We start from the raw sequence: 26,444 nt of genomic DNA, 5'->3' as shown, positions 1-26,444 counted from the left end.
GAAGTTCACTTGAACAGCTGATCATTAGTAGCTTGAGAAGGATGCTTGGAACAAAGATCTGTAGTACAAGAGGACTGAATCCGAAGAGAACGCCTATCATGTTATCGTCTATAGTATCCAGTTCCCTATAGAGTTAAGTGCATGCTTAAATTAAATACAATTAAATGTGAACAGAAGGGTGCACTGCATGAAGCATGTAATGGTGAATAGTGCTGCTGGTTTACAACAAAAAAGCCTGAATATTCTAGGCGCTCATCGGGCTTCACTAAGAACACAACAAAGTAAAATCTATAAGCTGCTTGTGCTGCAAGAGAGCGGGTGATTGAATGCATGGAGTTTTCAGATTTTAGTACTGACAAAAGCCACAGTGACCATGAGAGGCTTACAAAGAAGATTGCTGAAACAACTTAATATCCCACATCTATCCTCCATTGTTTTTAACATTGACTGAGACTTCCACCATTAAAACTTCGTGTTTAGAGACAGGAAATCTCAAGCCAATTTATAAAAAAAGGCCCTTTTCACAAACACAGTTACAATCACAGAATGCCCCCCGCCCCCCAAAAACATCTCTACTGTAATCAGCTGTCAAAGTACACCCTGGAAGCCTTCTGCAACCAGGGTGGGAACCCAGTGATAAAGCATATCACCTACCATGCAGGTGAGTGAGAGTACTTTTAAAACACCCTCTGGGAAACCATGAGAAAGTGGTTGTAGGAACGTTAGCTAAAAAGGTAAGAGACTTGTTCTCGCTTTGTTATTAAGTGCGTTGATTTTGCATTGGCTTTCATTTAGCAGAATGGTTTGTCACAGAGGGTCATCTTATTAAAATAAATCTTGTTAACACTGTGCCCCTCAAATGAAGGCAGGCCACATTGGGCATGGGGCACCATAACAAGCAGTAAGCCTGTTCACAGATACCACATATGTGACAGTCTTGCAGATTCTTACTTTTCCTCAAAGATTTCTTTTATACCATGGTCCTCCTTTTACAGTCAAGATACATGCAGTTGTATGACAGAAAATGAGTATTAATTTATATGAGCCTAAGTTATTTACAATTCATAATATCGTGTTAAGAAGGAGTATTAATTACAACCCAGCACAGTTCTTTTCTTGTACAGGGGCTCTGGTGCACCACCAAATACAGAAATGTATACTGTCTCCAGTCCGCTGTAGGTCCACGCAGGGTAAAAGTGGTAACTGGAGAACATATTTACATGTCAGACCCTTCAAGGAGTAATCCAAGCCTTACTCCATACTTATTAATTCAGGAGCAATCTACAGTCTCCAAAACCACTCTTGGATGCACCCACTAGAATTGTGCATATGTTGTGCAATCATTCAAGAATATTCTAAGCAAAACTGGAGTGTGGTCTCACCTTAGTAGTGCAAACCAACCCTGCAACAGCAGTCCTGCACCGCAGAGACAGTTGTATGAACCACACAGATCTAGGCCACCAGGAGAGCATAGTTAAGAAGCTGCACAATGCTTCCTGAGCCCAAACAGGCTTCGCCTAGTCAGGTGTGACTCCCAGGAATTTGAAATCTGGCAACCGGTCAGCAGGGAGATCCATCAGTCGTACCCAAGCGCTGCATCAAGGGTACATGCATGTGAGGTTGCCCAAGTGTCCACACTGCGCCTGCGGCATCCTCAGTATTGTCCCTCTACCCTTGTAGTGATGTGGCCTGCCAGCAAACCACACATCAGCCACAGTCTCCATCTGCACATGTGTGGCCCTGTTCCAATGTGCACGCCGGGGGACCGCATCTAGCAGCATGCATGATCTCTACCTCAAGCACAGTATCAAACCTTCACAGAATGTGGCTGTTGTGGTTAACCTAGAGTTTGGGAATCGCAGTTACCATGCTGCACAATGTGGAACCTCCAGACGCCTTGCATAATGTTCTGGGGAATTTCAGGGAGTTCAGCTTCTTCTGGCTGCCCTCCTGTGTGGTGGGTGATTTCCACACTCTACAATTTGCTAAATAAAGGAGGTTACATCATTAACTACAAGTCTGGAGTGTAGTTGGCAATACTCCGAACAATTACGTAGGGTACTGTCCTAACTCTCGATTGTGTCAAGTGTGACATACATCAAGTGTGCTACAAACGCTTGTGCATTAAACTGAAAAAAACAAATATGAGTGAAATAAGCATTTTATTAACATATTCCAAAATCATTAGTTATTTATATGTATCTTTATTTAATGCCTTTGGAAGTACCCCATTTTCTTTCAAGATCAGTCAGGGAAATCTTCAGATGTCTGTATTCATCAATTGCCTAGTGAGAGGAAACCCCTGTTCTGGAGCTTTATCCTATAGAGAAATGAGACAAGGACATTTTAGTATACTTTAGGCAACTACTATTTAATCTATGTGACTTCAAAGATATGTACAATTTTAAGACATCCAGGCATACAGTGTTTTATCATAACCCACCTGCCACATTCTGGTGTATATCCCAAATTATTAATTGTCGTTGTCTACCAGTCCATCTTTGCTTAAACAGGGAAGAACTATTCGTTTGCATTTGCTTACATTCCCTTAAAAATAGCCTTCGAGACCCATTCTGTTTCCTGGTTTTAAATGCAAAGCTTCAATACTTGATCAACATGATTTACAAATCATAAACAGGTGGTTCCAATTTACTAATGCTTTGTTCCAGGTTTGTGCTACTTTGTAAGTGGATGTGGCCTAACGGCTCGGGTGGTGACCTCAAATCTGGAGAACCGGGATCGAGTCTTGGCAAGGACCTGCAAAATCCTGTAGTTCTTGGTGAATCATTTGATCTCCCCATGCCTAACAAAAATGAATGTGTCTTCATGTAATGCAACTGGTGCTTGTGTAAAGAACTCTGATACCTTCGGGTCAAGTTTGCGCTATATAAAACTCTGTAAAAAAAAAAAAAAAAAACGTGATGCAAAGTGTTATGCTGGGATTTACTATTTAGCACAAATAAGCGTTTACTTTGCATAGTTTCCCAAGAAATGTAATTTTGCACTATGCACTAATTTGCATTTTTTTGCAGCAATGGGGCATTCTATGAGTGGTACATGAGTGTTTCGAGGCAATGATCCATGGGTTTTGATGCAAATTACTAATACAAGCTTTCATAAACAGGGATTTGCACAAAAATCCTACACCTCTATGTGCAGTCGCACAGAGAGAACTGTTTTAATTATTCTACTTCGCATGTGTGCTGCATTGTACAACACACCTACGAAGCAGGATAAGTGTTAAAGGGAGTTTTTGCACTCGAAGTGTCTCCTTTCAGCACAAAAGCTATTCCTTACACCATGCACACACCGATTGTGAGACATTGGGTTATTAGTTGACTGGGGCTTGTGACCTGATCAAGCAGCTATCAAAATCTGTGTCAGGGTAAAGAACAAGCAAACCCTAAATTAACCTGTGTTAAACCTCTTAATAGATTGGCACAGAGCAGTCAGGCTTAACTTAGAAGTAATGTGTAAGGCATTTGTGCAATTCTTCAAACAATAAAACAGTGAAAATACCACACAAAAAGGATCCTATAACAAGTTCGAAAATTAGAGTAAAATTAAATAAATAAAAGCAGTCCAATCAAGTCAGTATAACTGGAGTTATGAATAGAAATAAAGTAACAGAGTGCCTAAAAGCATAAAGTGCCAATGGCAGCTATCTTGACTGAGACAAAGTCAAATTTACTGGACAAACTGCATGTAGCACAGGTCGGACACAGTACCAGGGTAGTCTTGCAGACGTTTTATCTTTTCAAGTTTTTGTCCATGGGAGCTGCAATGAGGGCATCATGAGTGATTGTTGAGATGGGATGAAGAGCAGGCTGGGCATCTAAAACGGGTGGGCGGGCTGGAGCTTTGGGTTGGCCTCACCCTCTTGCGGTCAATGCTGCAGTGCAAAGAGCCTGGCTGGTGATGTCATTTGCTGATTTTCGTGCGAGCGTCATGGTCTCGGTGGTAAAAGGCCAATTTACAGTCACGAAGAGGCCAAAAGCTTGATTTAAGCTTGCCGAGCCACACCAAGGGTTCAGGACGTGAGGATCACCAGTTGGGGCAAGAAACTCGCAGCAGCAGGGTAAAAGAGCTGTTTGAAGAGCCTTAATGGTCCCTGAGGCTCAGAACAGGAGGCCAGCATACTAGCCCTTGGAGTTACTCTGGATTCCTGGAGGTCAATATGAAGTTGCAGGTCCAGTCCTCCTTCCCAAGGCAAGAGGCAACAGGTAGCAGGTCAGCACGGCAGGGCAGCAGTACCTTCAGAGCAGTATTTGAGCAGAGTGACAGTCCTTGTAGCAGCATTCCAGTCCTTCTTCCGGGCAGAGTAACCATATACTGAAGAGTTGGTTTCCGAGGCCCTGGTTTTATACTCTGGTGCCCTGCTCTGGATGGCGGAAGAAGCTTCTAGGCAGTGCCTTTAGAGTGCATGGAATTTCCATCCTCCCATGCCCTGGCTTCAAGCTGTCTGGAGTGACAACACCTAGTTATTAGGCCCTTGGTGTGAAGGTAGAGCATAGACTATTCAGTTTTAAGTGGGGCTGTACTCAGCTGCACTTCCATATTCTGCCAGCAGATGGCCCATCTAGGCACACCTAATCCCTGTTTGGTGTGACTGTCTGGGAGGAATTCACCAAGTATGTCAGCTACACCCAGTCATGTGACCGTGCTACATGCACAGGAAGGCTAAGAGCAGGAAAATGCTAACTTTCTAAAAGTGACATTTAGCCAATTAGGTCCATTAGCAGCACATGCAAGCCAGACATTTAGGGGTAAAATAATCCACAGTCCTCAGTACGTGTGCCCTGACTAGAAAGGTATTATTACTGCAACTTAATTTGATACCACGGGGATCGGAATTTAAAAGGTGGGATAATTATTGACTATTGTAAGTTGTGCCCTTTTTAATGAAGCATATACTTCTTATCTTGATGCCTTGTGCACCAAAATCAACATGCATCATGCATCAATATGCAATAGGTCTCACATAAATTAGAGACCTATTGCATTTCAAATGCTTGTTATTTTTGGGGATAGGTGCACAGCAGGGAGATCCTGTAGAAGGCTGTCATCGATGCTAGCCACCCTTCTCGTGTGACCTGCTAAGCCCCCACATGCACAATGTTCACACTAATGAGTAGAGACACCTTCCTCTGCCCGCTTTTATAAATACCATCTGTCACAGTAACTGCATGTGACACCTGCTGCAGGCGCCGCGCACACATATAGAGAAGGCGGCTTGGTATGGAGGCTGAGCCAGGTTCATAAGAAACAAGGATGCAGACCTCGGGTCTGGCGTTCCTGCGAGGTAGAGGCAACTGCACAGAATAAGGGAGGGAAGAATGCTTGGAGGTGGAAGGGGTCAGCAGTTTGTGGATGATGTCATATTTCTGAATAACAAGGCTGGCAAGCTTTGATTTCAACTCATAATTCTTCCTACACTTCCTGTCACTGCTCTCACTCTTGAGGTTGATTTTTCTTTTTCTCTCTTCCATGCTTTTGTCTCTTAAATTTTGCTGTACAAAGTTTAATGTCGAAAACTAAGTTCTGGCAGGGTACAAGTCCTATAAATTATTAACATAAGCAATCTGCAATTATGTAATGTGAAGTGATATCGCAGAAAGTGATATTAAAGTCGTATCTTATTGTCACATAAATTGGAATGGATCCATTTTACAGTCAGAGCTGAGGTACTGTAGTGTTTGCTATTCATGATAAAATGAACTTAAGTAAATGTAAACAATGTGTACATATCTATATCGAAACAAAAAGGTCTCTACCAGAATATTAAGTTCCTTATTTCGTTTGAAAGAAATATTGTGTCTTAAATATTATTTTCAAAAGTGTTTCCCAAATGAAGTTAATAATAAAAAATCTGTAACCAATTAGACAATACCATGGGTATTCACTAACTGTTTTGTAGTATATTTTGTAGTACTACAAAACATACTTCAACATGCTATTCACAAACCTATGTGCGGTATTTAGACCGTCACCTCTCCTTTCTTTTTCTGTGCAGAGATCTCTGCCCTAGTATGGAGTTTCTGCCCACATAAGTATACATTTTAGTAGTAAATGTGGGAGGAACAGAGAGGAGTAGCTGGGGAATAGTTACTACTAAAGGTGATGGGAATGGGGAGGCGAAAGTAGGTGTTAAGGGAGAGACGTCTACATCCCAACGAAAGACCAAACCCATTCCTATTCACAAACTACACTTTTAAAATTCCTGCAGCCATAAAGGGACCTCAAATGGTAACTCAGAGTTGGAGTGAGCCCAGCATCAAACATGGCCAACCATTGTCATAACAACACCCTCCTGTAGAAATGAATTGAGCCAGTGACTAAAACTACATAGGAAAAATGGTAAAATAAGATTCTATTAATTTGAATAGCAAAAAATATAAATAAATATAATTTAATGTTAACAATATCAAAAATAGTACATATTTATTGGGACTTAAAAGCCCTCTGCCTGTCAATGGACATGCACCCTTACCCTGAGTGCCCTACTGTACTGATGTCTAGATCCTTAATTCTGATTTTTGTTATCATAGATATAGACATATCATAAGTGTGTGCCATGCAATAGGCCTGTTTTACAGATTACAGTGTTGTTGAACCGGGAGGGACATCCACAGCGCTTCCCTCATAGTAGTGGAAGGCTACCATCTTCATCAGGAATTATGCAGCAGAAGTAAGGCCATAGCAGCGTATCGGGAAACAACCTTTACAACGCAGTCATTACATTGCACTACATTTACAACGCAGTCATTAAATCGCAACATCCTTTACATCACATGTCACTACAACACATCCATTACATTGCTTGTCACTACAACGCATGACACTACAACGCATGTCACCACAACACAGGCATTACATTGCATGTAATTACAACGCATACCATTACAACGCATAGTACCCCTACACTATCCAACACTTACCCTACTGTTGCACACCCTGGAGTTAGAATAGTAATTTTTACCCCTCCACTATCCAACACTTACCCTACTGTTGCACCCCCTGGAGTTAGAATGGTAATTTTTACCCCTACACTGTCCAACACTTACCTTAAATGCAATGTAATGATATGCGTTGTAATGGTATACATTGTAATGGTATAATGCGATGTAATGGAATGCGTTGTAAATGTAATTTTAAAAAAATTGCTGTAGTGGTATGCGATGTAAATGTATACGTTGTAAAGGATGATGCAATGTAAAAACTGTGTTGTAAAGGCATGTGTTGTAAATGTATGCATTGTAAGGTAATACATTCCAGCGTATCACATAGTGATCAGTAGTAGTGAATGAGTTATTTTTAGATCAAGCCTGGGCAGCGCATGCGCTGCTCTGCGAGGCATACAGTATTCAAGTATTGATTTTAACCTCTGCCCACTCATTGCCTATATTTTTCTCTGGCTCGTGTTATTGTCCCTTGTAAATGCTGTCTACTGATTTGTTATATGGCTTGTTAGTCCCTCCTCAGTACTGCCTTGTCTTAATTTGTAACCTCCCATGAGGACAGTCAATTTCTTTATTTCAGTTGTTACACTGTATGTCTTATTCATTTTGTATGCACTATTTTCTTTAATACATTTCTCCTACTGCAGGCATGACATACTTTCCTGCAACTTTCAGCACTCCATGACTGCTTTCACTTTCCAAGCAGCCCGTCCCGTTCCAAGCAGCCTGTGGCGGTTGACCTCTCGCATTTGCAAGAGTTTGAGCTATTGGCATTGTAAATGTCAATGCTTTTTATTTATATGTTAATTATCAAAACAGATAAATAAAAGGTATTGCCATTTACAATGCTAATAGCTTAAACCTGCGCAAATGTGAGGTCAATTGCATTGCAAATGCTTGTTAATTACACCACTCCCATGTGAGCGGTCACACCGTCCATGAGTAAGGAACTGGTAAGGGTCATCCCAAAACCAGGGAAAGGCCTTTCATTCATGCCACTCATACAGGTCTAATGCACTACGCAATCTGGATGCCAAGCTCTATTAAAAAATACTGGCCTCTTGGTCAGAAGATTTTATGTCTGACTTCATCAAGGGCTGGCAGACCAATGATAATTTGAGTAAGGTGATCCACCTGATCAAGACAGTACTAAAAAGCAGATACCTGCCATGCTACTAGGCCTGGACGCAGAGACAGCGTTCAGTCGGGAGGACTCGCCCTTTCTGTTCCACACATTAAATCACTTTGGCTTCTGCAACTCATTTATCTCAACTATCCTAGTTAATTATGCAACACAGCAGTCGAGAGTCCTACTGAATGAGGTGAGCTCAGAGACTTTTTATCTGGGGAGGGGGACGAGGCGGGGTGTCCCCTTTTTCCGCTCCTCTTCGCACTAAGAATAGAACCACTAGTTACCAAAATACGATATACCCCCTCTGTAAGCGGCATTATGTTCAGGTCTGTAAAACACAAAATTCCCTCTTTGCCAATAATGTACTAATAATGCTTACATGTTATGTTATGTTATGTTATGTTATTGCTATTTGTAAAGCGCAACTGTTACCAAAAAGGCGTCCTGGCGCTAGGAGAAGGCCTAAAGAGGAATCAAGCCAGACAGAGATACACACATTGGTTTAGATCAATTTGTGAAAAGCCAAGTTTTTAGTGTCTTCCTGAAAGCAAGGAGGTTGGTCATGCTTCTTAAAGAAAGAGGGAGCGCATTCCAGGCCTTTGCTGCATTAACTGTGAAACTTCTGCCCCCCCACCCCAGTTGGCCTTCTTCGCCCTAGGTACTGTCACCAATTTAGTGTCAGAAGATCGTAATGTTCTAGTCGGGGCGTACTAATAGGTGAGTCGCTTGAGGATTTCAGGTCCTATTCCATGATGGGACTTGAAAACCAGTGCAGGGCTTTGATTTGGGCAGAGATGGATTCAGACCTGGGTGTGCGAGTAAGTAATATGGCCGCTGCCTTCTGAAGAACAGTTTTTTTGTGCTGCTTTGGGGAGTAATGGCAATATTTTTTTGCAGGAGTTTAGAATATAGGTGGTAGTGGAGACCACTTTATTAACCTGGTCCCCGCAGCTCAATTTCTCATCAATCCATAAACCCAGAGGTTGTTTCCAAACAAAATCACCTCGGTTTTGTTGGAGTTGAGTTTTAAACAGTTTTGGGCCATCCAACCCCCCACGGCACTCATACCATTTTGCAGCCTCAAGGAAGTAGTCTGCGTGCCGCCTGGAAGAAGGTTCACCACTATTTGGGTATCATCAGCATATGATGTTAGTGTGAATCCAAATGATTCAATAAGAGGTGCCAGCGAGGAGACATAAATATTAAAAAGGGTCGGGCTCAAAGATGAACCCTATGGAACACCACAAGGCAGAGAGAATGATTTTGCTTCAAATTCCTCTAGGAATACGGTTTGTACTCTATCAGTTAAGAATTATTTGAGAAGTTTCCAGGCCGAGCCCTTCACTCCTATCTTCTGTAAACGGTCCATCAACACCACATGGTGGACTGTGTCGAATGCTGCAGAGAGATCCAACATGATCAGTGCCGCATTCCCTCCTCGATCTAAAATCATTCTGATCTCCTCTGTGGATTTTACGAGCGCCGCTTCCGTACTGCGGCCTCCTCTAAACCTCTACATCTCCACGGCTTGCCCCTCAGACCCTTACTGGAGGAGCTAAGTCTCTTTGAAAGTGTGGCAAGCTTCTGCATCAACTTGACTTAGTTCTTTCTACTTAACCTGACGTTGACCGACACCGACATATAAATATTAGTAGCCTCTACCCACTTCCAAGGAGTGAAGAAAACATATCACCTATCTGGGTATTGAACTTAGCGCTAAACTGTCTGCCCTATATCAGGTCAAATACCCTCTGCTCCTACAACAGTAATTTAGCTTGGGTAAATATTGCTGATCCATGCCAAATTTTTCTGGATGCAATTTTTAAAAATAGCGATGTGTTGCAGTGATGATGTAATATTTCAGGAACGATAAGACCTATATCATTCATTCATTCCGAGCAGCCCTTCCTCCAGTTTACAAAATGTCGTCGGTAATAGAGGAAGAAGAGACATATATAGAAATGATAATACTAATGGCTCTTGATCCTTTTGTATATACACCAAATGTAGGAAAGTGGGATCTGCTTCTTATGGTTACCCCCACTTTTTGCTGAATGTGATACTGTTTTTAACTAGTCTGACTGGGGTCCTGCTAATCAGGACCCGTTCTATCTGCTTTCTCCTTAAACTGTTATTTTATGTACCCAGGGCATTGCAACCCCAGAGGCCTCCCATGGGCTGAAGCTTGTATTATGCCACCCACGAAAGGCCATGCAAAATGGAACCACAAGTATGCCATTGCAGCCTATGTAAGTTGGTGCATGCACCACTTAATTAAGATATCGGTTTACTATATCTAAGGGTCACTGGAGTTAAAACCTATGTCACCCCTATAACAGGCCTTAACAATCCTGAAGGCAAGGTGCTTGGTTGTAAGTGAGAGGGCGCCACTGCATGAGCAGGACACCCCTCCAGCTTATGTAGCCCATGTTCTCGGGTTGTAAGTGCTACAGCCATATATGACATATAGAGTGGCATTAAGCAACCGCGTGATGGGCAACTTTAAAATGGCTGAAACAAACCTTATCATGTTTGGTGTCAAACATGTTGGAATCATATCCCCATATCGGTAACCGGTGTGGGAGGTATGCTTCCACCCCTCATAAACGAGCTTTGTGGGGTCCCAGGTGTTCATGGTAATAGCCTTCTAGTCCCTTACAGCACAAAATGGTTGCTGCTGTCCAGAGACACATTTTTGCCCGCTTGCTGCTGAGCCAGCCTCGAGCAGGGGAAGACAGAACAATAGGCTTCCTGTCAAAGGGAGGTGTGACCACCTCCCAGGCAGAATTTAGTGTATTAGGGCTGGGTGGGTGCGCTTGCCAGTTACTGAAAGTCTTCATGAGGGGCACATTTGGTCTCGCTGTGCATAGTCCAGTTCAAACCAGTCCTGGGAGCTGTCTGCTCCTGTTCTGGCACAAGACTGGACAAAGGACATGGTAGTAACCTCACCACTGTCCAGACCCTCCACAGGGAGGGTCGCCTGAATCTGTCCAACCCTCTCCCGTTGGTACAAAAAGCCTACCTGGCTGTAGGACCCAAGATTTGATGTGGACAAGATTCTGAACGAGAAACCACTGAATTTCGACTGTCTGGACACCCTGGATTTAACAAAGGTAAAGGCAAAAAGAAACCTTGGTGTTACTTGTGTAAGGTACAGACCCATTGTACAAGAGATGCTGATTGTCCAAAAGCTAGGAAAAATCCTCCTACCACCACTGCCCCTAAAGCAACTGCGCCCCCTAGCACAAGTACAGGTGTTGGTACATGGAACAAGGGATTAGTAGGTTTAACCTTGGGCTCTGAGATGGGTTTTGGCCTATTCAGAACACCAGATCAGTCTGTGTTTGTCTATGATGGTGTCATGGATAGTGCTACCCTATTTGTCAGTCCCAGTAATCTGGGAAAATACAGCCAGCAGCCTTAAATCAGTGGTAAGGAGGCAACGGCCTACAGGGAAACAGGAGCAAGTGTCACTATGGTGACACAGGATCTTGTGGCCCCTGATCAAATCTTACTTGGGGAGATGTACCAAGTGACCAATGCTAACTATGTCAGGGCTGACCATTCCTTGGCAGTTGTTCATTTCAGATGGGGAGGCGTAACTGGCCCTAAGAACGTTGTGGTAAGCTCAGACCTACCAGTGGAATGTTTGTTGGCCAATGATTTGGAGACTTAAGCCTTGGTTGAAGTGGAACAAAAGACTCATGCAGCAATGCTGGGCATCTCTGCAAATGTGTTTGCTGTGACCAGGTCACAAGCCAAGCTGACAAACACTGAACAGGCCCTGGATCCTGGAACAATGGACAAAAGGGTTTCCAAGAGAAGGAACAGGAGGGGTAAGGATGTGTCTTCCCCACCCACTCAGTGGGAGGATCAGTCTCATGAGGGAGATGATCTCAGTCTCTGTGAAGGAAATGTCTCAGATGAACTGATCAGGTTATGTTATTGGGGACAGGGGGCCCATCCAGGGCAGGCTTGAGCTTGGAACAGCAAACCTGCCACTCTCTTGAACCACTCAGTCAGCAAGCTGCTGCTGAGTCTGCTGGGAGTGTCAGTGGGTCCCACAGGATCTGTTGGGATGAGGACTCCTTTACTCAGAGGGTAGACACCCCAAGCCTGGTGCCACAAGGAGGTTGGTCACACCTCTGAAGTGTAGGGGCTTTCTACTCACCTTGGGATGTGATATTCCCGCAGCAAGACAGCTAGGCCAAAGCAAGACTTGGGACAGGATTGGCCCTCACTTTCTCTTGCCTCACATGTCAGAGGACACCAAGAAGTGTTGTCGCTCCAAACCACCTGTCAAGCCAGTGGTAAATTGGGTGGTACCACAAAGCCCCCTCTCATACCACTACCAGTGGTGAGGTTCCTTTTAAGAGGGTTGGGATTAATATAATTGACCTCATGAACCCTCCTACAGCATCTGGACACAGTTACATACTAGTGGTGTTGGACCGTGCCACTGGGTATCCAGAAGCAATACCCTTTAGTAGCACCACAGCCCCTGTGGTGGCCAGGGCCCTTCTGGGAATCTTTTCCAGGGTGAGTTTCCCTAAGGAGGTCCTGACTGACAGAGGTACATACTTCTTGTCAAGTTATATCACTGCAATGTGGAAGGAGGTTGGAGTGAGCTACAAGTTCACTACACCCCATTGTAGAGTAGTTCCTATATTCCCAATAGGCTCTGCGCATTGGAATAATATATAGAATAGTTTAGATGTAGGACTAAGTTCGACTAGGTCGCAAATATTAGACTTAATTGTGAGTGGCAGTTAGCTGAGAGGTCACTAGAAACTTTCTCGAATTCACAAGAAGGGATTAGTTTCTGACAACCGCATAAACATGACAACTTTCTTTCCCAAGATCTAGAAATCAATCCCTAGAGTCGCGGAAACAATAGATAGTTATTTCACTCAGTCAATCGTGCATGCTTTGCTTCACCAGAGGTACAGAGAAATAGAGAGACGGGCGTTTTCAATAAAAGTATTTGTTGAACAGTCTTCTTTCTCGAGCGCAAGAAATGAACTGCTACAATCGTAATACTGGTTATAAAGTACAAGGCATATGATATGAAAAGTATTATAAAGTAGTACTGTAAAAGCATGGCATGGTTTTCCAAGCCATATAAAATAACATAAAATACATACAGTAATAAATAATGACTAACAATACTCAACTGGTGCTTCTAAAATACGCCTACCCTGGTGTACCTAACGTTGGTCTAGTACGAGGGAAGAAATAAGTGAGGTGTAGCCTAAGTTTAGTATTTTTCTTGCCAAGAATCTATTCCAAGAATTCTCTAAGGGTCTAATCAGCTCCGTACCTTGGTTTAGAATGAAGGAGGTCTTGTATCTCTCTCCGGACATGATTTCCCAGCAACCCGAAAGGGTAGCCTGGAAACACTGGAGCTGGATTTCTGGGCAAGAGAAAAGGCAGCGTCTCTCACTGCGTCAGCTGGAGGGTCGGCTTCCTTCGGAATTTGCTGCTGCGTGATGCGTCGGGCAAGTAGATAGTCGAACTGCTCCAAACCACCGTGTGTTTGTCTGGGCAAATGTGGGCATATTTATACCTTGAAGGTGCCGAGTTTGACCTTTGATTGGACATAATAACATCATCAAAGACTGAGTTCTTTGAAAACTCCATGATTTCTTAGATGAATTGGTTTTCAAGCAGGGGGAAGTCCCTAGCTGCTGAAGGTGGGTTTTTCCAAGAAATCGTTTTGGATTCTCGGAACTTAGTGGAAGTAGCCATGCCGTATTTGGGCTGCATAGGCTCAGTCTAAATATGGTTATGATTTCTATGCCTAAATAAGAATAGGGTATTTTATACCTATATATGAGGATGAATCGGGAAAATTACACTAGGGCCCTAGATTCGTATACAACACCCACTCCACGGTATTAAGTTCAATAAAGATAAATGTATACGCACTGAGCATATCTAAGGGGAGTGTTTTCAATCCCACCCAAAATACAAATTGCATTTGAAAAAATTGGCCACATGAAACTGTATGTAACGAAAAACAGGTCTAAATATATATGAAGCATAGTATGAGAGCAAAAAAATGGCAACATAATAAAATACGAATTCACATTTATGAAACGTCTCTTAATTTACAGAAAAAAAATCGAGACCATAGCATAATATCTTAACTGTTTTGTTTTGAGGATAAGGCCAAATATTGTCATTAGGAAGTTTCTCAAAAGAAATCTTGGTCTCTAAGAATAGTTCTACTTTAAGCCGATTACTCTGTGCCAAAAGTTCTATTTTGGAAAAAGTTCAAATTATATCGGAGAAAAAGTTCTCAAGTTAGACAGTTTGTTTAGAAAAATTGAAGGCCAAATTTCAGAGTTCAGGGAACGCTGTGTGCATGAATCAAAAGTTATTCTCGGTGTCAGGAGAAAACATCAGATCGTCTAGGCTGGCAAAGAAACCGTCTACCATAGTAGGTGAAAGTGGATCCACTTCAGTTAGCAGGTCAAATGTGCATAGATGAGGATCATCGCCGTCAGCGTTAGATGCATTAGCAATGTCCGCAGTAGGTGGTACCTGTGTGCCTGTAGTGTCATGTATCTCACCCTTAGTTAGACTTGCTGGTGAGACCTCAATGAATGCCGTCATCAGAATTGGCAGCCGTTGGGGGCAACATGATGCATGAGTCGTTACCGGACCTAGCAAGGCGTCAACATCCGATGGCAGTACTGATGGAAGTATAAGACAAATGTCCAACATGCATTCCTCTCCGCAAAAGCAGGCATCACAGAACAGGTAAGATGCAATCTTGCCAGATTGGTCTGAACGAAAGGAACCAAGTGGTGTTCAGATCTCTTAAACGAGCCAAGCCAAGAATCTGTGTAATCCTCTCATGATACCTCATGGCCAGGAGCGCTTGTTCCATGGTAGACTGGGTATCGCTGGCGACTGGACTTGCCATATTGGAGCAGAAGGAATAAAAATAGAATACCTGCTACGAGTCCAAAAATGAGAGGCAGGCCGAACACAGAGTGCACGAAATTTGGAAAATTGCAGAGGACTGCTTCAAAGGGTGCTAACAGTACGGAAAAATTCATCTTAAATACATGTGCAATACCACTCATATCAGACATGTTTAAGATATGACCTAACATTTCTGCGAAATGAATTGGGCAGTTTGTTGATAATAAAGTATGTATCTCTGCAGAAGTCCTTGCGACTTGCAGATCGTACATCTCTCTGGACGAGGTCAGTGGCACAGTTTTTTGCAAAAGAATAGCTTTCATTCTGCTTAAAGTATCAATTCGTACAGAAGAGATATTCAGTGAAGGCCATAATGCCGACTCCCTGTCTGTCTTGCTTTTTGGAAACAATACCTGCATACAAGTGACCCTGGCTGACACACTAACTAGATACGCTTTTCCTGGCAACATGCCACAACAGCTGTGATCATTGAGCATAACGTAGCTGCCATTGGATAGCTGCCTGAAAATTGGTTCTATCACTGTGGAGGGCGAACCGTGCAGGTGGCAGGAAAGGTTATTTGCAGAACTTTCGCAGGCTCCGTGTAAATTAATATCTTGGCATAAAAGTGTACCACTTAGTGAGTTCTTACAATTTTTACCACTAAGGAACACCTCCTTTCCCCCACTCCAACATTTGTGTGTGTAAGGTAAAGTCCAGGTTGACTTAATGTATTCTTTACCCAACCTTTCATACAGGCACGCTGGTACGTGGCTTAAGCAATACTGAAATTGGAATATCGTCACTGGTATCGTGATGGTGCCATGTATTATCCATTCAATGACAGGCTTCTCAGAAACTGTCAATGGTAATCTTTCCAGTTTTTCAATGCTCAGTCCCGTATAGTCTGCTCCTTTTTGTGCCAAAGAGATTTGTATATCTTTAAGGTTAAATACAGCAAACAATGACGTGGTGTTCATTAGACGCCATGGCACGTAGCCTGAATGGAGATTTTGTAACATCCAGCCTAGCATCATTATAGAACGTAAGTGAGACTGGCCATGTTGTAACATTAGCAAGTCTTGCTCTATTATGTCAATTGCAGAGGATACAATGCTGTCCAAAGAATATATTCTGGGGGACAGAGTCATTAACCCGTTGTCCACTACAGAGAGGCTTTTCTCTAAATTAATACGATCAATTTCTCGTATTCTTTCTGCAGTTTCCATTTGCGTTATTTTCCATATTTCATTGTAAGCAGGCCATATACGGGTGTATATGAAATGTTTTTGGCGTGGCTTACGAGGTCCTAGTAAAAAATCTCGTAAATCAACACCTTCTTTAAGTAAAGTTACGTGTTGTTTAATTTCTGGAAGTGTAGATTTCTGTAGCCACCCAAGGCATAGCTTTCCTACACTCTAAGCAGTTACTTTCCCTGGATGTTGTCTCTGGGAGTATCTTGGATCTGGCCTATTCACTGTGAACCCTTGTGTTTTGTTCAGGAATCTATCTTGACAGTTATTTTTGTCTGTGGGCCCTATTAACCATTTTATCCAATCAGGATTAGTTCTGTTGTTTTGTAAAATCTGTTTTAAGTCTACCGCCTCATCTGTAGTGCTATTATTATCAGGTGTGGGCTTAGGTATGGACGGTTTGTTTAAATCTTTTATCTTAGCCAAGCCAAGACAGGATGTTTGTTGGATTGTATCATTCAAAAACATAATTTGTTCTGGGATGATGCAGACTCTGAATAAGGATTCTAAACCTTGTACCTGCCAATCTTTTGTGTCCCAGACAGTTTTTGTCTCAATGTTGTTGTTCCAAAAGTCAAACCCTAATGTAGACAGTTGAGCATAAAAGTTTACAGAATACATTTGTTTTCCATCCCTGTCTTATTTACATTTTTGAAATAAAACGTTTCTGGATTTGTAACATTAAACCCTGAGAAGTACGGAAACTTTTCATAAAATGTTTTTGAGCTGCCTTTTGGCGGCCTTGGACAATGTTCCCATTGATTGTAAGTATAAACATTTCTAGGTCTTGCAGACTTATGCAAATAATGGTGACCATAATGATTAAAACAATACATTTGTTCATAATCTGATGAACATTCTAAGTATTCATGTTTTGTGAATTTATCTGACATTTCTAAACCTGTCATCATGTTGTTAACAGTCTCAAAGTCTCAAACATCAGAAAATGTGCGGGGTGATACAAAGTCACTCAAAGAGACCTTAAACTGGTGTAGAATTTTCAACAGTGCCACCGGGCCGTAGATATCATACTCAGTTCTGTCCCATGCTATACCACCAAGTATAGGGACGGCTGTGATGTTTACTGATGACAGGTCTCTTCGTTCACGATGAGATTATTTGTGAGGTTTCAGGAGCAAATTGATTTTCTTACTTGCTGTGTCCATTGTACTGTATTTTCCATCTATCATTTTTCACAATATTTAAAACAAGAATGAGCCAAAGTAGGAGAAAAAGTACACCTAACACAATCCAAAATTCAACCCATGGTGAAACCAGATATGTTTTTCAAGTTGATGAAAGAGTTCTGTAATTTTATCTTTGAAATTTTTATTTGCTTGCGTTGTTTCAGGTTAACTCGGATCCTCTGAAAATGTATCAACGTTGATGGAGTAGCCAGAGGCAGTTCTGTCAATTACTGTAATAGCATGAGGATTGTTTGGAATCGTTGGAGCTGCTTCTTCCTTTTTCATATTTGTATACTCAGATGCTACATCATTGTAGACAGGAGTTTCTTGACGAACTGTTATTTTGGTCTCAAGAGGCACAAGTTCCATGGCTTTGTTGCATAGTCCTTCTTTTCTCACTGCACGTTCATCAAAGGTGATAAGTCTTTCAGTTTGAACCTCTTGGATTGTAGCAATATTTGGTCGTCTGCTATATCTTGAGTCCACTGGGCCTACTACTTATTATCGGCCACATATTGTGGTTTGACCAGGTCGATTGATACAACTCTGTTCTCCCATTTACCAGCATGGGGTGGTAGTAACACTGATCTTGTTCCGTGGATTGCTAAGACAGGTACTGCTTTTCTGTAAAAAGGCCCAAATTCCTTCTTCACCGGGATCTTTTCCCTGACTATATCCCCAATCTTTGGAATCCAGACAGGCCTTGCTGGGACAGGTGGTTTTTCTTCAGTGGTTGTTGGCTTTTGTGTTGTGTTACTCAGACTTCTTCTTGTTTCATTTAAGTCCTGTAAAACAGCCAAACGATCTTTGACATCAAATGGGTTTTGTTTCACCACTGAAGTTTGACAATCGAGGTTTTCGATTATCATTCTAGTACCAAACAGTAATTCATATGGAGTGATACCACCCAGAGAATTTCTTGGCAGGTTGTTAAGACTATGTTGGACACTTATTAGATGTTTAACCCACCCGTCCCCCGAGCCTAATACCCTAGCTGTTATAGATTGTTTTATGTCACGTTTTTTTCTTTCCACTACCGCATTACCCTCAGGATGGAAGGGACTAGAATACCGCAATACAACGCCCAAGCTAGCCATGGCCTCCTTGTAAGCTTTAGAGCTAAAGGCAGGGCCTTGGTCAGAATGTAGCGTGTCGATTGCGTATGTGCCGATAAAGACTCGCAAATCTTTTATAACAGTTCTGGCGTCAGCCAAGCGCTGGGGCCACATCCAAATGAATCTTGTGCAGGAATCCACTGCGACCAGGATATATTTATAGTTGCCATCCCTTGTTAAGGGATCACAGTGGTCCAGGTAAACACATGCTAGTGGTTTACCTGATATTAGAAGGGGTGTCTGTGTAGGACGTTTCACTGTAGACACTTTCATTTTCTTGCAGATCTCACATTATAGAACATAGTTTCTAGTTTGTCTTCTCATGTGTGGCCACCAATATCTCTGTTTTAACAATGATACTGTGGCGGAAACTCCTGCATGTGCAGAGGTTAGCCCTTCGCGTGCTGCTAAGATCAGTGCTAACCTATGTTCCATGTTTGGGATTGCCCTATCCCCCACTCCAGGGATTTGAGCAAAAGGAACATTATTTGCATCAGTTATATATGAGTACTTTACTGGAAAAACGTTTGGGAGTGTATTTACCACTGTCTTTTACTGAAGCAGTGACAGCCTGCATTATTTCGCTGTCTATTTTAGTTTTTGAACGAGTGATGGCAACTACGGAAGCCCTTTGTACAGTTGCCTTCGCGGCTTCATCAGCCAAATAATTCCCTGCAACGTGAACGCCATCACGCTGATGACTCAGTGTATGGATTACATGAGTCTTTTGTAGTTCTTTCTGTAATATAACTAATTGTTCTCAAAGCATTTCATGCTTGATTGTGCCCCCTTTTGCGTCTTTGAAACCATTTTGAACCCTGTTCTGCAGATATTCATTGGAAGACTGGGTGCAGTAATACGAATCACACACTATGAGTGTGGGGAATTCACGAGCTGTATTTTCAAGCACCATCTTGAAAGCCTGTAGTTCAGCTCGCTGAGCTGTACAGTCTCCGAGTGATTGAGTTTTAGTGACCATAGGTCTAAATTTACCTTCGCGCCAGCGACCTTTAACAATCGCGCACGCAGCACTATATGCTTGTTTCCCGCCAATCACGGGCTAAGCTGATCCGTCTGTATATGTTATACATCCGTAATGTTCTAGAGGCAGAATTTCAGCGGGCAGAGGACATTCGTGTTCATATTGTAGGTATTCTTGTGTTTTCAAGTAGGGATCAAACACGTATACAACGTCTGTCGCAGCAAGAGAGTTAGCCCATTGTATCCATCTCGGATGTAAAGCTTTAGCATTGGGAATGCTTGCTCTCGTCACTGCCTCTAAGGCAGGTACAGGTGTAACGATAATTATACATTTACCCTGTGCTAGGGCTCTCTCCTTTGCTACTGCAGTTTGAACCGCTGTCAGAATTTTTTATGTAGAAGTGAATTTCATTTCAGCTTGTGTGTACAAGTGTGATTTATAAGCTATTGGTACCTTTTCACCTTCATTAAAGGTTAGGTATCTGAATCCGCATCTCCCTGGGATGATTCGGATCACAAGGTTGCGCACGTTGTCTCGTGTCTGTAACTGTGATTTTGCTAACATGTCTGTTTGCACTGAATGCAACATTTCTGTGTGTTTTTGAGTCCAATTGGTTGGTTTGAAATCAAGTTTGATTAGTTCGTAGAGAGGTTTAACTCTTTCTGCGTAATTTAGAACATAAGTTCTTCCAAAATTCAGGAAACCTAGAATTGACTGTAAAGTTTTCAGCGTTTTTGGAGTTTGGAGCAGCATACATTTCTCTAGAAACTTTGCTGCCAGGCTTTTGCCTTCACTTGAAAGTTCGTATCCTAAGAATAGGATGTTGTGGTGGGCAATTCGTGATTTCTTAAAATTGAATTTGTAGCCTTCAGACCCAAACCCAAGTATTATGATGTTCACTCTTTTCAAGTCCTTGTCCAAATCATCCTCAGTAAGATAGATGCCATCGACATAGGATAATGCCTCATCATCATACGTTTGTAGTAACTCTGTTACTCTGGCTGAAAGTAACCCTGGACTATTCTTGAATCCCTGGGGGAGACGGCAACATTTTCCTTGTGTCCCCATAATTGAGAAAGCGGACAAATGCCTGCTTTCTGGTGCAATGTTTTGACAGAAGAAACCATTTGAAATGTCTAATGTCGTTTTATATTTCTTGCGTACGATGTTATTCATCAGTGCTGCACTGTGTGCATTTTGTACTGCAAATGTTTTGCAACAAAAGTTTAAATGTCTGTAGTCCAAAACTAGACGATATGAATTGTCTGGATTGGAGACAGGACACAAAGGATTGTTCATAGATGAGGTGCATATTTCAATCACCCCTTAGTATTCAAGTTGATTTAAAATCTCCCTGACCTGTTTTTTTGCTTCCTGTTTAACAGGATATTGCCTTTGCATTGTTGGTTGAGTTTTCAACTGGATTTTATGGTGAGGAGAATCCTCATCCCATCCTGCGTGATTTTTATATAATGCTTGAGCCTGGGCTACTGCCCAATTTTCTGGCATATGTGTATTTTTTATCAATCGGAATGTGATTTGAGAAGGCTGGCATATCATTTCTTCACCATGGGGGCACTCCCTGACAAATTCACGTGGCCAGTCTTGTTAAGCTAGAAGAATGTTATAACCTTTAGATAGCTTCTCCCAAAACAGTGCTTTTATTTTTCTAGTTATGTCCCCCTCCATCCGGAGTGTTACTTCATATAACTTATGGGGTACACTAACCCTGGTGTCGGCAGTTTCAACTTGAATGCATTCATTCAAGTCCACTGTCTCCAGATGATCCCTCAGGATCTTGCGAGCTATGGTGTCTTCTTCTGCGCTGTCTAGCATTGTCTGGGCCCACTCCCCGTTCCTGAGTTGTGTCCTCAAGATCCTCAGCATGTCTGATCTTTACACTTGCTACCTTCTTTTTGGTGAATTGAGTTTTCTTATTTTTAGGAACGTGCTGTTCGTCCTTGGACTTCACGCGTTCTTCTTTCTGTTCTGATCGTCCTCTTCTTTCGGATTTCTGGAACGTGTATCAGTATCTTGATATCTATCAGGTTTTCTCAAATTATTCCTATTTCTGAGGTTATACCTCTTTTCAGAGGGCTCCCTTTGGGGAGACCTACCTCCCCGTTGGGGAGATCTTCCTCTTCTCTTTAGGAAGTGTCTGTTTAGTGTTTTCCCACTTCTTCTTAGGAGTAGTGAGATTATTTTTAATAAAACCTTTTTTCAGGATTTTCAGTTAGTTGCGGTTTCAGTGGTTTCCCACCCAAACTATCTCTACCTAGTTCTTCATATGATTTTTCAATAATTCTTGCAAGTTCATTTGGTTGCTCTGTTACATCTGTTTCTTTAAATTTTTGGCGGATTGCCACTGATGCTGCTTCACCTTTAATGTTAGCTAATAGTATAGCCCAGACCTGTTTGAAATCTTTTAGTCATTTCATACCAAGATTTAAAGCAGGTTCTGGTCCGTATTCATTTTGAATCTGTCTTAGGACGTCTGGTATTACCACCATAGACGGAACACCATGTGTTTTTGTGTAGATTGAAGAAAGACTGTACCCCAAGTGTCACAGTACTCCACATGTGGTGCAATCCCCATTGGCAAACAGATTTTCAAAATTCTGTGTTTCTCATGAGGTGTACTATCAGGGAATACTGCCTCAATTTGAGTAATTTTCTGAGCTAACCAGAACGGAATGTGTTCCCTTTTTGCGGGTAATTTACTAATGACTGATTGTATAGTCTGTGGTGTGATTTTGTTTGTGTTCCCCTGGTGAGGTGTGTGCTGTGTAATCCTTACAGCAGGTTGGACTGTTAAAGTCCGCATGACATATTGAACCAATTGTCTATGTATTTTAATTAACTGTTTCAGCTGAGCTAACAGTTCTCGACCTGTCATATTCTCTATGTCAGGATGTGGTGTATAGCTCGCTAGTACCGGCCATGTAGCTCCTGGTCTACCTAGTGGACCGAGCCTGGTTATGGGATTTCGATGTTGTAGGGCGCCTTTAAACCAGAGCTGATGCTCTTGGTAAGTTAGTGGAATTTCAACGTCCTTATAAGGAACGTATTCCGCTGGAGGATCCTCTAATTTGTAGTAGTGGAAGTCATGTGTTACTGCATTTGCTGCAGGAAACTGAATCCATGAATAGAATACCTCTGTTTGCCATTATTCGTGTGCCTCTCTAACAAATATTACTTTACCACCTCTAGGTGATACTCCATTATTTATGAGTTTGTAAGTTATCATTTTTCTTACATTTACCGGGATGATCACAGCATCTGGGTAAGCTTCATTGAAGCTTGTATCGTCTAAAATTGCTTGGGCTGCTGTTGCAGCTCTTTCTCTTTCTCTCTCGTCTTCACTCTCCGTCATTTTGTTGACCGAAAGTTTGCAGAGCAAGTTTCAAGGAAACAAAGATTAAATGCACAATATTTTGGAACATTGTATGCTTCAACGTTGAACAAACCAGAAACTAATATATCGGATTTTCGTCCTACTCAGTTTCGGCAGATATTATCCTTTTATCCCACTTCAGACGTCTATTGGAGTATTTTACACGAAAAAGGGGTCTGTGTGAAAAGCACGACTGAGTTACTCTACCATCTAGCGTTAAATTATCACCTTACCAAACGTTGGGTGCCATGTAGTGTAGTTCCTATATTCTCAATAGGCTCTGCGCATTGGAATAATATATACTATAGTTTAGACGTAGGACTAAGGTCGACTAGGTCTCTATCGCATATATTAGACTTAATTGTGAGTGCCAGCTAGCTTAGAGGTCACTAGAAACTTTCTCGAATTCACAAGAAGGGATTAGTGTCTGAAAACCGCATAAACATGACAACTTTGTTTCTCAAGATTAAGAAATCAATCTCTAGAGTCGCGGAAACAATAGATAGTTATTTCACCAGTCAATCGTGCATGCTTCGTTTCACCAAAGGTGCAGAGAAATAGAGAGACGGGCGTTTTCAAATAAATTATTGAACAGTCTTTTTTCTCGAGCACTAGAGATGAACTGCTACAATCGTAATGATGGTTATAAAGTACAAGGCATATAATACGAAAACTATTATAAAGTAGTACTGTAAAAGCATGGTATGGTTTCCCAAGCCATATAAAATAACATAAAATTCATAAAGTAATAAATAATGACTAAGAATACTCAACTGGTGCTTCTAAAATACGCCTACCCCGGTGTACCTTACCTAGGTCTAGTACGAGGGAAGAAGTAAGTGAGGTGTAGCTTAAGTTTAGTATTTTTCTTGCCAAGAATCTATTCCAAGAATTCTCTAAGGGTCTAATCAGCTCCGTACCTTGGTTTAGAATGAAGGAGGTCTTGTATCTCTCTCTCTCAGGACTTGATTTCCCAGCAACCCCCAAGGGTAGCTTGGAAACACTGGAGCTGGATTTCTCTGCAAGAGAAAAGGCAGCGTCTCTCAGTGCGTCAGCTGGAGGGTCAGCTTCCTTCGGAACTTGCTGCTGCGTGATGCGTCGGGCAAATAGATAGTCGAACTGCTCCAAACCACTGTGTGTTTGTCTGGGCAAATGTGGGCATATTTATACCTTGAAGGTGCCGAGTTTGATTTATGATTGGACATAATAACGTCATCAAAGACTCAGTTCTTTCAAAACTCCATGATTTCTTAGATAAATTAGTATTCAAGCAGGGGGAAGTCCCTAGCTGCTGAAGGAGGGTTTTTCCAAGAAATCATTGTGGATTCTCGGAACTTAGTGGAAGTAGCCATGCCGTATTTGGGCTGCATAGGCTCAGTCTAAATATGGTTATGATTTCTATGCCTATATAAGGATAGGGTATTTTATACCTATATATGGGCATGACTCGGGCAAATTACACTAGGGTCCTAGATTCGTATACAACACTATCACCCACAATGCAATGGGTTAGTTGAAAGGTTAAACAAAACCTCAAGGTCATGACCATGGGCCTCCCAGAACAGCTTAGGTGAACATGGGATGTCCTGTTGCCCTGCCTTCTCTTTGCCTACAGAGAGGTCCCACAGAAGAGGGTTGGCTACAGCCCTTTTGAACTTCTGTTTGGACATCCAGTTAGGGGTCCCCTGTGTTTAGTGAAGAAGGGATGGGAGTTACCTCTCAAACCACCTAAACAAGACATAGTGGACTATGTACTTGGTTCCTGCTCCAGGATGGTTGAGTACAAGAAGACTGCCAGCAGAAACCTTGAGGCAAGTCAAGAATCACAGAAAGCTTGGCATACCCGATAGGCTGTTCTGACTGTTTATCAGCCAGGGAAGAAGATGTGAGTGCTGAAGTCTGTGGTCCCAGCAGCTCTCTAAGACAAATGCAGTGGACTCTATACTATACTTGAACAGGAAGGTGAGGTCACCTACTTGGGGGACCTTGGAATTCCTAGGAGACCCCACAGGGTGCTTCATGTGAACAGGCACAAACATTTTGTAGACAGGGCTGACATAGGCTTTCTCATGGCAACTGATGAGGGACAGGAAGAAGAGAGTGACGCTCTCCCTTATCTCCTCTCTCAGAACATTGATGATTGGTCAGTTGATGGTGTAGCTTTGGCAGGCATCCTCACTGACCAACAGCATATTGATTGCACGAAGGTCCTCAATCAATATAGGCACATGTTCTCTCTGACTCCTAGTCAAACCACCTGGAAAAACCCATGAAGTGGACACAGGTGAGACTCTACCTATATTAATAATATGATATACAGACAGCCTGATCTTGTCAGAAATTGCATCAGAACAGAGCTCCAAAAGATGCTGGAATTGGGAGTAAGTAAACCCTCAGATAGCCAAAGGGCCAGTCCAGTAGTCTTGGTACCCAAACCCCACACCCAGGGTGGTAAAAGAGAGATGAGGTTGTGTGTGTACTACAAGGGGCTCAATACAGTCACTAGGACTGATGCTCCCCCAATTCCAAGGGCAGATGAGCTTATTGATACTTTGGCCTCAGCCAAGTTCTTGAGTACATTTGCCGTACTGCTTGCTATTGGCAATCGGACTAGCTGAGGATATCAAACCAAACACAGCATGTTCAACCCCTAGTGGTCATTATCAATTTATTGTGATGCTCTTTGGTTTGAAGAATGCACCTGTCAAATTCCAAAGGCTGATGAAAAAAGTCCTTACAGTCCTGGAAGCCTATAGTGCAGCATATCTTGATGATATAGCTGTCTTTAGCTCCACCTGGGAAGATCACCTGGTCCACCTGAAGAATGTTTTGGAGGCTCTGCAGAAGGAAGACCTCACTATCAAGGCTACTAAATCCACCTGAAAAATGTTTTGGAGGCCCTGCAGATGGCAGGCCTAACTATCAAGGCTACTAAGTGCCAGATAGGGCCTAGCAAGGTTGTGTACCTGGGCCATCTTGTGGGTAGAGGCCAGGTTCAACCATTACTGGGACAGGTGGTTTTTCTTCAGTGGTTGTTGGCTTTTGTGTTGTGTTACTCAGACTTCTTCATTGTTCATACAGACCATAAGTCCCTCCTATGGCTAAAACAGATGAAGGGTGAAATCCCCCAAATGTTAAGGTAGTATATTTCCCTACAGGGAATGGACTATACAGTGGAACATAGACCTTAGAGTAACCATGCCAATGCAGATGGACTCTCCTGATATTTCCACTCAGAAAATGAATACTCCACTGGGCAGGGTTAGTCTCATCTCCTTAAGTTTGGTGGGAAAGTAGGATCTGCTTCTTATGGTTACCCCCACCTTTTGCTAAATGTAATACTGTTTTTTGACTAGTTGGCCTGTGATCATGCTAATCAGGACCTCATCAGGACTTTGTGATTATATTAAAACTGTTATTACTCCCCTTTTATTTTCTCTTAGCAGGCTTTTAATATAATTTGCACCGTTTCTTTGCACCTGATTGCCC

The 26,444-nt window shown here is 42.3% G+C and overlaps 1 long non-coding RNA gene across 1 annotated transcript in view; it reads right to left on the bottom strand.

Moving 5' to 3' along the window:
• Window positions 1-2,206: 2,206 nt before the first annotated feature.
• Window positions 2,207-26,444, bottom strand: part of LOC144827056 (uncharacterized) — a 159,106-nt gene continuing 134,868 nt past the window's right edge. Inside the window, exon 4 of the long non-coding RNA XR_013610002.1 lies at window positions 2,207-2,320. This is a non-coding gene — a long non-coding RNA (uncharacterized LOC144827056). The remainder of the gene's footprint in view (window positions 2,321-26,444) is intronic.

Source organism: Lissotriton helveticus, chromosome 4_1 (genome assembly GCF_964261635.1).
Source record: "Lissotriton helveticus chromosome 4_1, aLisHel1.1, whole genome shotgun sequence".
Classification (NCBI taxonomy): domain Eukaryota; kingdom Metazoa; phylum Chordata; class Amphibia; order Caudata; family Salamandridae; genus Lissotriton; species Lissotriton helveticus.
Note: the sequence above shows the minus strand (reverse complement) of the source record. Positions and strands in the feature narration are given on the sequence as shown.